Source organism: Gambusia affinis, linkage group LG08, assembly GCF_019740435.1.
Source record: "Gambusia affinis linkage group LG08, SWU_Gaff_1.0, whole genome shotgun sequence".
Taxonomy (NCBI): Eukaryota; Metazoa; Chordata; class Actinopteri; order Cyprinodontiformes; family Poeciliidae; genus Gambusia; species Gambusia affinis.
The window spans coordinates 18,147,226-18,160,236 of NC_057875.1; the positions used below are offsets into that span (position 1 = coordinate 18,147,226).

The 13,011-nt window shown below is 36.7% G+C and overlaps 1 protein-coding gene across 5 annotated transcripts in view; it reads right to left on the reverse strand.

Moving 5' to 3' along the window:
- Positions 1–12,801, reverse strand: part of ppfibp2b (PPFIA binding protein 2b) — a 70,588-nt gene extending 57,787 nt beyond the window's left edge. For 4 of the 5 annotated variants that reach the window (XM_044125581.1, XM_044125578.1, XM_044125582.1 and 1 more), the window contains exon 1: positions 12,660–12,801. The gene's annotated coding sequence lies outside the window, so the exon portion shown is untranslated. The remainder of the gene's footprint in view (positions 1–12,659) is intronic. The other variant, XM_044125584.1, reaches the window with a different exon arrangement.
- Positions 12,802–13,011: the final 210 nt, after the last annotated feature.

Sequence of the window (13,011 nt, forward strand, 5' to 3'; positions counted from 1 at the left end):
TGACATACATCTTAATAATACAGATAGACTTGCAGCGGTTTCTCCATGTGGTTCTGGTCTGGTTTAATATCTGCATAGAAACGGCAACAAAAATTAAGACTATTGAAATAAGAAACACCTTTGTTTGTCCAATCATTCACTGCCCCCCAATTATGCTCCAATTTGGGGGTATTTAATAAAATTAACGTTTGCATTGCTTTAATCATCAGATTTACACAATACTAGAACAAAAAAAGACATTGTTTCAATTACATCTTGCATTTAAGTAAACAAACACAAAATGGGTTTATAAAATAAATTTTATATAAGTGCAAAGTCCTAAGAGCAGTCAAGGATTTTAACAGCTCAAGCTGAGTGCTTTGTAGAAGCAGCTTATGATTGTAAAACTTAAATTTTTATTGTTTTAAAATAATAGAAACATGTGTACCAGATAGAAAAGCAAATCTGGTACACATGTAGTTTATATGATAATTATACAATAAGCTTGAGCTATGGAAAATGCATTTACTAATAAGGCCAAAAATTGTTTTTTGCGTTAAAAGTTGTTGATCGCTACTTGAAACAGCTGGAAATGCTTCACTGGTAAAATTTAGCTCCTTGAGCAAATTTTCTTGATGGCACTTACTGTGAAGTTGTTTTGACAGCTAATTCAGTACAGATTGTCTCAAAGACACAGCGGCACTAGCAGAGAATTGAGAACCGCATTAATGAAAATTGTTTTGGGGTGATTAATACAGCAAATCGCTCAACAACAATGCACGTTTTTTACTGGAAAACTAAGAAATTCATAAAAAGACCTACAGTGCATCTAGACTGCCCAGAAATACCCCCATTTTCTTTAGTAATATCATGTATCTTTGCAACCTGTGCATCATGAGCAATATGACTGATAAAGAGGAAAGCAAGAAGAAGAAAAAGCAATATTTCAATGATCACAACCCATTTCCCTGCAATATTTAGATTAAATTACAAGGAATGTATTTGTGACATGTCAATATATTAACATACAGATCCTACATTTTCAAATGTCACATATCCAGAAATTGATGCAACTTGGCAAAAGGCAGTGCAGCAGTGATAAGTGTGTGTAAAGTAGAATAAAAGGAAGAACACCTGATATATATAAAACTTTGTATGGTCTGGAAAATGAAGGAGTTCCTGTACAAGTCGTGGTTCACACAAACAATAGAAGCAATATATACTGAGCAGTCAAAACAATAACCCCCCCTCAACTACCCTTGTTGTCATAAGAGACTTCACAACACTTGATATAAGCAGTTATTGTGTCTAAAAGCTTGTGGGGGTCAGAGCAAACAACACAGATGCTCCGGTCCTGGAAATCAGATCAGTCTCTGGGCTCTTCTGTCTTAATGTTGAACCACAAATGTGCTTTCAGAGTGGGCATGTCATGTTTAAGCTACGAGTTATAATTTGTGGAGGAAATAAATATGATTACAATTTCACTTTTCAAGAGGGACAGGCTCACTGACTTGTCTGCATCAATCCTGTGAAATTGGTCCAGTACTGATGAAGGATGTGACTGACCTGAATGGGTTTGGCTACAGACAAATAAAAGCAAAGTAATTAATGATGATTATATGTTACCTGATGAAAAGCTCAGTTTCTCAGAACATTTTTAAATTACAAAAGACCAATAAAAGAAATGTTTTAATACATCAAAATTGGCCAAATGAAAAGTAGGCACAGAACATACAAAAAATTATTGGAATCATGCTGTGTAACATGGAGCCAATCATAGTTTGTTCTGGTGTGGATTTAATAATTGTCTTTAGCTTGCCTCTTTTGTTGATTCTAGTGACTCTTTTCTTCTTCTTGACAGTACTCAAAAGGATCTCTACCTTTAAACTCTGGATACTTTGATTTTTAAATTAAATGCAAAATTTAAGAAGACTTTGGACCATCACAATCAGTCCAGTAAAAAGGGGAACGATATTCAATTATTTGACCGTTTTTACCCACAATTCCCACTTGGGCAAACTCTCCATCAATCTGCAGAGGTTTAGGATAGCCAGCATGGAAAGCTGGCACAAATATATACAAGGGAGCAAAAAATAGGAGTCTGCAAATGTAAAAGGGTAATGGATTCGTCTAGACCTTAGCAGCTTCATGCTTCTTATAACCGGACAAAATTTAATTTAAGCCTTCTGAGAAAAACTACACTCAACAATTTAAAACAATGCAAAACAGCAGTGAACTTGAGTGACCCAAAGGAGTCAGGAATGTGGCATAAGACGGCAACCTTGGGAATAATAAAAATACAAATTCAACACATTTTCAGCTGCACACTGGTGCATATGAAACACCGTGTTAGACAGAAAGAAATTTAGTGTCATTAGAGTCAGATTAATTTTTTATATTGAATTATAAAAACAGATTTGTTTTTTAGTGTGTGCAGTAATTTTTTTTTCAGTTTAAATCTGCCAGTAAAAATTTGCTTCTGCAAAAATGTGCTGACACATGTGGTACCCTTCTGGTGACCCAAGCCAAAGCAATCAGCACTAGATCAAGTCAAGCAGCTCTTGGCCAATCAAATTACATGCATTTGATCACGTGACACCAATGCATGAAAAAGAAATCATACACATAACTGAATGCGATAAAAATTCAGTATTATAAATTCAATGTCTAAAAAAAGTCTGATTCTAATGAGACAGTATTTCTTTACTAGAAGTTCCCTAATTTTGTCCATGTGAGTTTCTGCATAGTTTTCTCTGGTTTGAGAAAACTATGCATTCCCAACTCTATTCAGTTCATATATTAATTAAAATGTACATTTTTGCCTCCAGGAACCTCGATAACTGTAGTCCAATCACGATTTTATATCCAATGTGTGTGACATATTAAATTAATTGAATAGGTAATAAATATTATGTATTAAAAAAATTTATTCACTGCTCATTTAACCATAATATAAAGTGAAACTGCAGTATATAGCTGGGATGCATTATGAGAAATAAGTTTTTTTTCTAGTTTGTACTCTAATTTGCCTAACAAGAGGAGAAGGCTGGGAACATTATTCCAGAATGCACTGACTCAGGACAAGACATTTGGTTACGCATGCACATCATATGCAAATCATATATTCATTTAAAAAGGGTTTACAGTTATATAAGAATATGAGGCTATAGGAGAGAACCCAACAAATACTTGCCTTTTAGACACAGAATAAAAGGTAAAGACTCAAACCTTTCACAACAACGAACAAACAAGAGACTCAACAAGTTCAGTCTGGACTTAGACTATGTGGAATCTCACTAAAGTTATCACAGTTTTCACTGAAGTAAGAAAACGGTACGTTTTAAAACTTCAGGTTCCCCATCAGTAGTCCAGTGTATTAGTTAGTGGGAACAGGAAAAGCCAAAATCAGTCTGACCCTGTACGTTTGACAGGGTTGGTTAAACGTTAACACCGGAATAGACAAAGGAGAACACTGCATGCACTAACACACAGACAGAAAGACGAGCGTTGTGCGTGTTAGTTTACTGTTCCTCCTCATTTGGCTTAGCCCGTTTGGATTAGTGTCACCAGCTACAGGCCGGACCTAAGCCCCCGAGGCCCTGCTGTCACACAGAGTAAATACAACTGTGTGTGCACGCTGAGCCTCGCCAAGCCAACAAGAAACATCAGATTCCTTGGCAATTAGCATCAATACGACAGGACTACTGACATTTAAGAGGAAGATGTTCCTTCTGCCTTTTAGTAAAGAGTGAAAATGTCCTTATTTAACAGCAACTGAGTCCAACTTTCACTTTTTTTCTACAGTTACATCTCTTTCACCACACATGAAGTTCACACTTCGATAAGTATTACAAACAGATACCGTTCCAAACCATTCCAGTAAAGCAACATAAGGGGAAATCCTGCTGGCTTTGCAAGTAGAGATGTTAAGATTAAACCATTCACACTGATATGGCAATGTGAAGGTGGAAGACACAAGTTCACTTGTTGAGCAGCTGTGAGAAGTTACAATTTTGCATTTTAAATGTAAGTGTATTGGTTTCAATATCCTAACATCAATAGAATGCAGTCCATTAAATGAGATATTTCACTTTTCTATTTAAAAACATAATTCATTCAATTATTAGATAGGAGGAGAAGTTCGTCTTACTGTCTTTGAAACGATTAGTGCTAAGGAAGATGAGCAAGTCAGAATGCTGAGCATTATTTCTACTTTTTTCAGACTCTCAAAATTATTTTCTACACTTGTCCAGACATTTCAGACAACATACAGAGTCTGCAAAAGGATTTACTCAAAACTGAAATTATGTTTGCTGCTCCTGACACTCCTGTGAACTGACATATATTTTTCAAACCTTTTGAATGCTAGCAAAACTGATCTGCAGCAGCAGTTTAAATAATAACAAAGCAAATGTCTTGTCCTATGAACTAAATCAAAAGCAGTCAAGATTTTTCAAGAAAAACTTTGAAAAATCTCTAGAAAGCCTGGAGATCTGTGAATTAATACGACTGAAGTATTACAGTAAAGTCTGGCTTGAAAACAAAGTTCAAAGTTCTGACATGACTTATGAATGTTCATGCATCATATAGGGACAAGAAGTCTTGAAAAACAAATATTGAGAAGCTTCAACAGACTCAAATAATTTTTTTGCAACAGCCAAGTCTTAAAGTAGAGCAAAGTCTTTAAAAGCATTCTTAGAACCAAGTTCAAAGAAAAACAAATCTTATTACTGTAGCCTCTCTGTGCATTCCTAATGTCGGGCATTAATCTAAATGCAATAAAAACAAAGCCTCTCAGTTCTACAAATAATAGAGTATGTTTGTCCAGCTTTAATCCAGAAACTGCTTCCAAAAAACACACTTTGAAGATCATGAGACGCATGAAGCAGATGCACAAGCCAAAATTTTTGACCTGAAAGAAGACAAAGATCAATCACATAAATACTCATGTCTTGCATATAGCTTCAAAATACAAGGTTATACATGAAAATACAGAAAGAAAAAAAAGATATTTTTGTTACTTTTTTCAAATAAGCTATTTTGAGGTATGATTTGTGAAGTATTATCTGCATTATAACGCAAAGAAAGTTTATGTATATCTTGTTTCTTTCTCTTTTCTCACTACTGAGCCACAAAAACATTTTAATTAGAAAACACCTTGAAGTACAGCTACCAAAATATGGCTTTTCCAACATATAGCAACCCTATATTTATTCCTAAAGTGCTTTGAAGGACTGACGTGGCCTCAAGGGCAGAAACCAGCGTGATGCTCAAAGACTTCAAACACCAGTGTCACCAAGCCAGCTCTGTAAAACCAGGATGTCAACACCACTTAATACAAACACACTAAAGACGCACACAGCCCCATGTGACTGTGAGCAGCTGAAACGAACAAATCAGCAATTAGCTAACAATCGTAGAGGCCATAAGCCAACAGAGTTTGTAAAGAACCACACAGAGAGACCATGGACTGATTCTGTTGTGGGTGTTGCAACTTAGACATCAACAAAGATGATGGGACAAGCTGGGACACATACCTTTTAAGGCAATCAAAAAAAGCAAACAAAAGCATAAATGTTATCAGGACATTTAAGTAGTAAGGCATAAGAATGAAGATCTGCTTTAGCGGCACATAATTTTTCAGGAAAATCTGACGGTATAACTATAACAACTTATTATAGTTGTTATATAATAAGCCGCTCTATTTAACAAGAGCTGCTTTTGTTCTTTGTTAAATAGAGCAAACCAGCGACTTCAGATCTGTAAGGTGGTTTTGTTCAGATTTTACATTTAAATAAAGTATTTGCATATTGCTTAGTGGAAAAACAGTTCCCTTTTTCCTTTTAATTGTATGACTAAACATGGATTTCTAAAAGACCAGTGCTGTTTGTAACATGCAGCTACAGGTAGATACCAAGTGTCGGACAAGAAAAACACTCACACAAGTGTGTCGCCAAGCATTGTTTGGTTACAGAGTGACGATGTAGCACGTGTTTATAAAGTTACGGTTTGGAAACCACAACAATTTTCCGTTGCGTCTTTCCCACAGGTTAAATTCCCTTTAAAAGGATGCCACTGAAACATATAGATTAAGGAGAGTTTCCTTCAACTGTATGAGCAGAGACAGTCAGAACTCAACTATTGTGAACCACTTTAATATTTTGTAGCCAAGGAGGATTTTTAAACCAAATAGATGTACGTCACTTCTTTCAAGTGAAAATGTACTTTTTATAGAGTTGAATTCTTCCAAGGACAAATTATGGATTTTGAGATGTTATAAAATATATTAGAAGATATATTGTACTTACAGATTTCATCATTACAAGTAGAAATTACATTTTAAGTAATCAGAACTAAATTCTTTGTTGAAATCTGCAATTGATATTTTTACTAGTAAAGGTAGGATTTTGACTACAGATTTACATTTTTGCTACCTGATAAATGATTTTGATTTGAGTGTGTTCTTCATCAATAAAGACAAACTGGGAAACTAAGAAGCTAATAATAAATACATTGTTTATATAAACATCAAATATTAATGCTTATTATGCCTCCAGTGTAACACTGTAGAGAGCAGAATGGTGATTGTGGTAACTTTATTATATGTAACAATTAGGGGTGCACTAATTTATCAGCCAACTGATTTATTGGCCAGATGACTTACCAATGTAGATCTTAATTTTGGGAGATTTGTGATCGGCTTATACTTATACGTGAAGCCAATCGTATCTACCTCAAGAAAGGTCTTAAAATCAACCACTGTCTTCTTCTGCTCTCTAATGACAGAGATTTGACTGATAGACCTGCCCACCAGGTCACATCTGCACATTTGTAGTTAAAAATAGTCATCCCACTGTTGCAGACTCAGCAACTTTCTTGCTATATTTAGCAACATTTCAGACAAAACAAAATTGTTCATGTATCAGCCAAAATTGGAGTCAGCAGGTCAGGCTTCTTAAAGATTGGTAATCAGTGATAGGCCAGAAAACTGTAATCAGTGCCCCATAGTGATAAACATGTTTTTTAAATGGTTTACTAAATCCAGTTGTTATTTATACATATTTTTTGCTTTAGTCCTCTACCACTGTGTAAATCTGTCACTCATTTAAAACGTTGCCACTCAAGCAGAATTTAATCCATGAGTTTTTTTCCTGACTATCGAGCTGAGAAAATCTAATTACAAAAATGTATGTGGTTCCATATAAAAGTGTAAATTATGGTAAATAGATACAATATGTTACGGTGAAGCAATAACTAAGCCAGCTGGTTGCGATCAGGAAATATTTGCAGTCTGGCAGCTGTTTCAAATGCAGTGAGAACCCATCCTGACTACCTTTCTTCAAGTTCCGGTGTTCTGTTTATCTGTGCGACCCTTAAATCCGTGGTAATGCGCATGCGCACATCGATGCTACGACACATACTGCTTACTCAACAGATTTCTTATAAATACGTCCTACCTAGTTTCGTTTCATGTGTTTTATTTCATCGAAGATTACGGTAAGCTTTATTTAATGTATTTTATACATGGCTTTCATTAAGCTGCTGTATTACTTTATGTTTTTACTTTATATGACAGGCAGCTTATACATGGCTTTAGTTTGCCGTCTGCAAAGTCGTTACTACTGTAAACAAGTCATTGTTTGGCGGTTAATCAGGGGAAAATATGTTGATTTTGGGCTATTTTGTCCCTATATTTTAAAATGTTTTAGTTTAATTACACTTTTTATTACTAAACTTTGCTAAATAGATGCGGGACTGAAGCTGTGTAATAGCTGTGTAATATTAATCATATCCTATCATTTCAGGAACACAATGACCTGCTTAGTTTGGTGGACACGTTGTGGCTGCGCTGCATCTGATAAAGTCTGTCATACAACGTATTAATCCGCAAAAAGAGTTTCTGTGATCTGTATTTGTCTTTTAATTTAATGCCAATAAAAACCTGTTTCCCCTGTCTGATACTATTTTATTCTTACAAATACCTCTGTATTTAAAACATTTTTAACAGGTAGGATAATCTAATGAAAGGATTAGTTCATACATCTACAGCGTTTCATTTTAAACGGGTAGGATATTCAGATGGAGGGAGTGATCTCCTTGTGGTTTAGCTAAGTAGGCCTATATAAATTGTTCCAATGCTAATCTAAGCATAACTCCTAAACTTCCACTTCAATCCCGTCACTCAAATAATGTTATCCAATATATTTAACATTAACACAACCCGCTATAGTTTTCCGTTTGTAAACATGACGGTAGCAGTTCTGGACGCGTAGCACTGACAGATAGACCTGGCTATCTATCCGAAAATCTGACGAGGTAGCACTGATAGTCAGAACACCGGCTGCAAAAAAAAAAAAAAAAAAAAAAAAAAGGATTTCCACTGAGTGAAACAACACAAAAGCAGCCAGTGAAGTGGCTCACTTCAGAGGCCAGTATCCTGGCTACAGCAGACTAGAGTTACAGAAAGTCACAAGCTGCTAACAAACTGGACAAGAACAGCGACAGATTACATTACAAGGTAAAGTTACAGTCTCAGAAAGCACAAGATGAGTGCGTTTGTCTTTTGAAGTGCTACAGGTGAAGAAGCTAAACAGATGCGATATACTTCAGGTTTTATAAGGTTGAACTCCAGTGGTGGTTTAGGACCAAATTGACCAGAAGGGCTAAAGTGGTACCATTGTTTTTTCATGGAGGCACAGAAAAAAAATGAAACACAAAAGGTCAATATTTCACAATTTTATATATTCAGTGAGCAGACCCAAAGAGATAAAGGTGCAGCACCTTCCATTTTAATTCACTGTTGAAGTAAAACTATGAAAATAAAAAAATAAAATTGGTATAAGGAACCAATTGAATACAATTTCTGTGCCAGCACATATAATAACAATACAATGATTTAGTACCAACTCTTCAGTACAAAGGCCAAGATTAGCTCTATTGGGGAACTGGCCCCTTTTGGACCCTGTCTGGAACCATACTGAACGGCATCTGTTTAGATACAATTATCAATTAAAATTTCCAATATGACTTTTAATTTTAGTTTCATTTTAAAACTACATGAATTGTTATATTAGGTTTCTTTGAGTGATTATAGATGCTGATTATACTTCAGGTTGAATTAGGACTATCTCCTCACATCACAAAAGCAAAAATACAAACTTTTTTCATGAAAGGAAACTCAAAACAGAATTAGTCAGTAGTCAAATAACAGTGAACGTTTGTTAAGTCACTACCATCGCAATTTTCTAGCAAATTTTAAAACACATTGGACAAGAATAAGAGGCAGTCTCATTATAAATGCAACATGAGAACAATTAACCTAATGAAACCATATAAAACTTAATTGCCTTCCCTTAGATCAGCGCCCCACTGGAGCTCTTGGTGTAGTATGCTTTAACACAACAGTGGAAAACAAGAGAGGAAAGTGGAGTTTTTTTCTATACCAGCCAATTTGACTGGGAGTTGGAAATTGCTATTCTTCTCTCTTTATTGTCAAATCAGAGGTCAACTTCTGCAATGTTTAGCATCATTGCTGAAGCAAATCAAATTTCCAATACTGAAACCTTTTCTCTTGACCCTTCACTTTCACTGCATCTACATGACCAAATGGAAAATTCAGACAAAATTATATGCAGAACATAGCGATGGTTAGGATTTAGTACTTTTGGTGTTGCCCTAGACCTTCAGGGTTCATGCCAGGCTTTTAAGATTAATTGAATTTTCTCTGCTGTATATTTTAACCATCTCTGTTGATTTTAAAAGTAGAATATTTAAAATATAAATATCATCAGACACACCAATGATACACAACCATATGAAAAAGCAATTTCTTCCATCAAATCAAAATTTAAAGAATTTGCTAGAATATTTTACAGTGTTTGTGTTTCAAGAAACCAAAACAACTACAACCTCATAAAACTGACTAGACACAGATTATGAATAAATAAATAAAATCAAAAACTCCAGCATTTGTAATTCCTCTTAGAAATTAAAGGAAATGTATTTAATCCATCCATCCATCCATTATCTGAACACCCTTCTTCCCTAATGGGGTCGGGAGGGTTGCTGGTGCCTATCTCCAGCTGCGTCCCGGGCGAGAGGCGGGGTTCACCCTGGACAGGTTGCCAGTCTGTCGCAGAAATGCATTTAATGCATTGTAAAATATAATTTTAGTTTTCAGAAAAAATGTGCTGATAGAGGCAGAAGTTTTGAACAAACATAAAATAAAGGAATTTACTGATCATCTGCACCAAAGTACAGCCCTCTAACCCTACTTTAAAAAGCTCAAAAAGTACTTAGAAATACATGTTGTTGGTTAACATGATATTAGATTGAAAATGTTGGATTTTTTGATTTTTTTAAATAATCAGATTCTTCGGATTTTGATCCAACCGCAGAGGAAAAATTGTCTGGTTCTGATCTCTAGCTGATTAATTGACACACCTCTACCTTTCACTTTTATCTCTAAAAGAACTGTCAGTAATAATTTGAATAATAACTTCAGATGCACCAATTTCTTGCTTTGCTTTAAATATTTTAGCAACATCTTTATGCATTAGAGTCGAGTAATTGAAGTGTCTACAATTCTTGATCATTTCCAAAAACCCAAACCTTTTTTAAGTTGCCCAATATAAATTATGACTGAACATCTCTTCTGACTTCATATCTGTCACTAATAATCCTGCATTTATCTCTCCCCCTCATTTCCCGAATCATGCACCCGTGTTTTCCCCTCTCCTGAGCTCTCCGTGACACTCATTCGCTTTAATAGTTTTCATGCCTTTCCCCGTCCTCACCTCCTTCCTCCTCCGCCTTTCAACTGGTTGGTTTGAGATTGTTTCTGACAACTCCAACCGTGAGATTTGTCTACAGAGATGCTCACACACCCACTTTTAGGACATAAATTTGTGCATAATGGGTGTTCTAAAGCTTCTGAAATTTGCATGCACCCAAAGAGGATGAGAAAACTGCAACGTTTGGATGTGTCCTTTACACTTGAAATGGATGGCTAAACTGTCTCACTAGCATGCAGTCAAACTCTCCAGAGGTCTGCTAATGAGCTAACATTGGAACTAGGTGTGATGAATCACAGAGGCATCTAAAATTCGCAGGACATCGACCCTTGAGAACTGGAGTTTGAGATCGCTGCCGCAAAATGCTATTCTTTGGGCAGTGAGACTCCAACAATTCATGTTGACTTGCCATTATAAACAAATGAAGAAAACATGGAACAGTGGTGAGCATTCCCAAGAGTACCTAAATTACTTCAAAAGAGAATCAAAGATTCATCCATGAGGTCATAAAAGAAATCAAAACAACCTCCGAAGCCCCCGCCCCCCCTTCAGTTAAGTACGGTCCTCTCCTCTCTCATTGACTTAATCTCCCAAACATCTCTCCTCATTTCATCTCCCTCTCTTCTGCTTCATCCCTGCCTGCCATGGAGAAGCAGTGAATTATATCTGCTGAAACCACAGTGAGGAGCAGCAGCAGCAGTTAAGACTACAAGAACCATCTGATTCTGTATAGCTGCAGAGGAAAACGAAAGCTCTTAGAATTACACAACCTGCTTTGATCACAGGGATGAGTGCCATCATCTGCTGGATCCATGCACGGTGCATGGATTTATATGGCACCATCCTAAAACCTACTTCCACAGTCAGTTTGGTTAGTACTTCTGTCTGAGTAAACAGTTCGATGACTGTTGCAACAATACTTTTCTTTTATTGTTTTGGACCCCCTCGCCCCGATCAATTGCCTCTTCAACCAGGCTCCAGCTTTTATTTCCTCTCATTTCTGAGTGCTAATGCCACCCAAGTGCCAACCAGAGCAGCCTTAATCAATTCACTGTCGTCAGCAGCAATGATGCCTTTCAACTCTCTTTTTAAACGAGATTTGCACCAGAAAGAGGCACCGGCCGGCTGTATTCACAGTCAGGAGGCTCCTTCAGTTCTCTCAAGTTGGCCCTCTCTGATGTATATGTGTTCATGCCTGCGTGAGTTGGCGTGTCTGTGTGTGTGTATAAGTGTGTGTTTAGTATCTCCAGAGTTAGATGCAGCAGATGCTACAGCGGAAGGGAGCCACATATCAGCCTTGATTTTCTGTGATTAGCATATCAGCAGCAACCTATTCCTCCCCCCTATTTCTTTCAACGCATGATGTCAGAAATTGATGATCTGCATTAACACAGCATGGCTAACAGCCCTAAGCTTGCAGAACAAGACTGAGCCAGTGTGGAAAAACAAAAACAACTGGGAGACTCTTAACAAAACACAATGTTTGCGTTCCCGGAACATGTCTAGAAGTTAAATTTGATGCCAAACCGAAATGAAATGTGTCATGTGATTACAAAATGTTGCACAACGATTCCTGTCCGGAAAATATCCAAAACAAGGCTGCTGCAAATGATAATCTCTATTTTACAATTGTTGTGAAATATGGAGGCTCCACTGGGCGCCACAAACACACATAAGATCCCACAACAAAGGCTGAAGTTGTGTTTATAAAAATGCAATAAAAGTAATTATTTGGGGATATAACATCTCAGTCCCAAAAGCAGAACTGTAAACTTTCCTCTGTCTGTTTTTACCATCTCCCAGCACCCCCAAAAAGTCCAAAGTAAACAGAAACCTCTATAGTAATTAAGTAATTACAGTACGTTCTTGAAGTCATATATAACTTACTATATCCGAGTCTGTGAGCTTCTGTCCTCCTTCAAATACGTTCGGTGGAGCCAGGCACTAAAACAAGGCAAACTCCACAGCTCGGGCACGCATGGTCCTCTCACGCCCAGATGTCACAAGCTGGTCCGACCTGTATGAGCAGTTGACTCTCGCTCCGCTGCTGCGCGAGCTTCCCTCAACTAATGACACCTGCCATGTGATAAGCGCGACGCCTTCACTGACTCTTCGGAAATACTGCACTAAACCTGAAGGAAATAGAACATATATTTACAGTCTATACAAAACGAAAACAAAACCACTACGACAGTTTCGACATATGTTTGCAATATTTAAACTCATTTTTGCCTCTAAC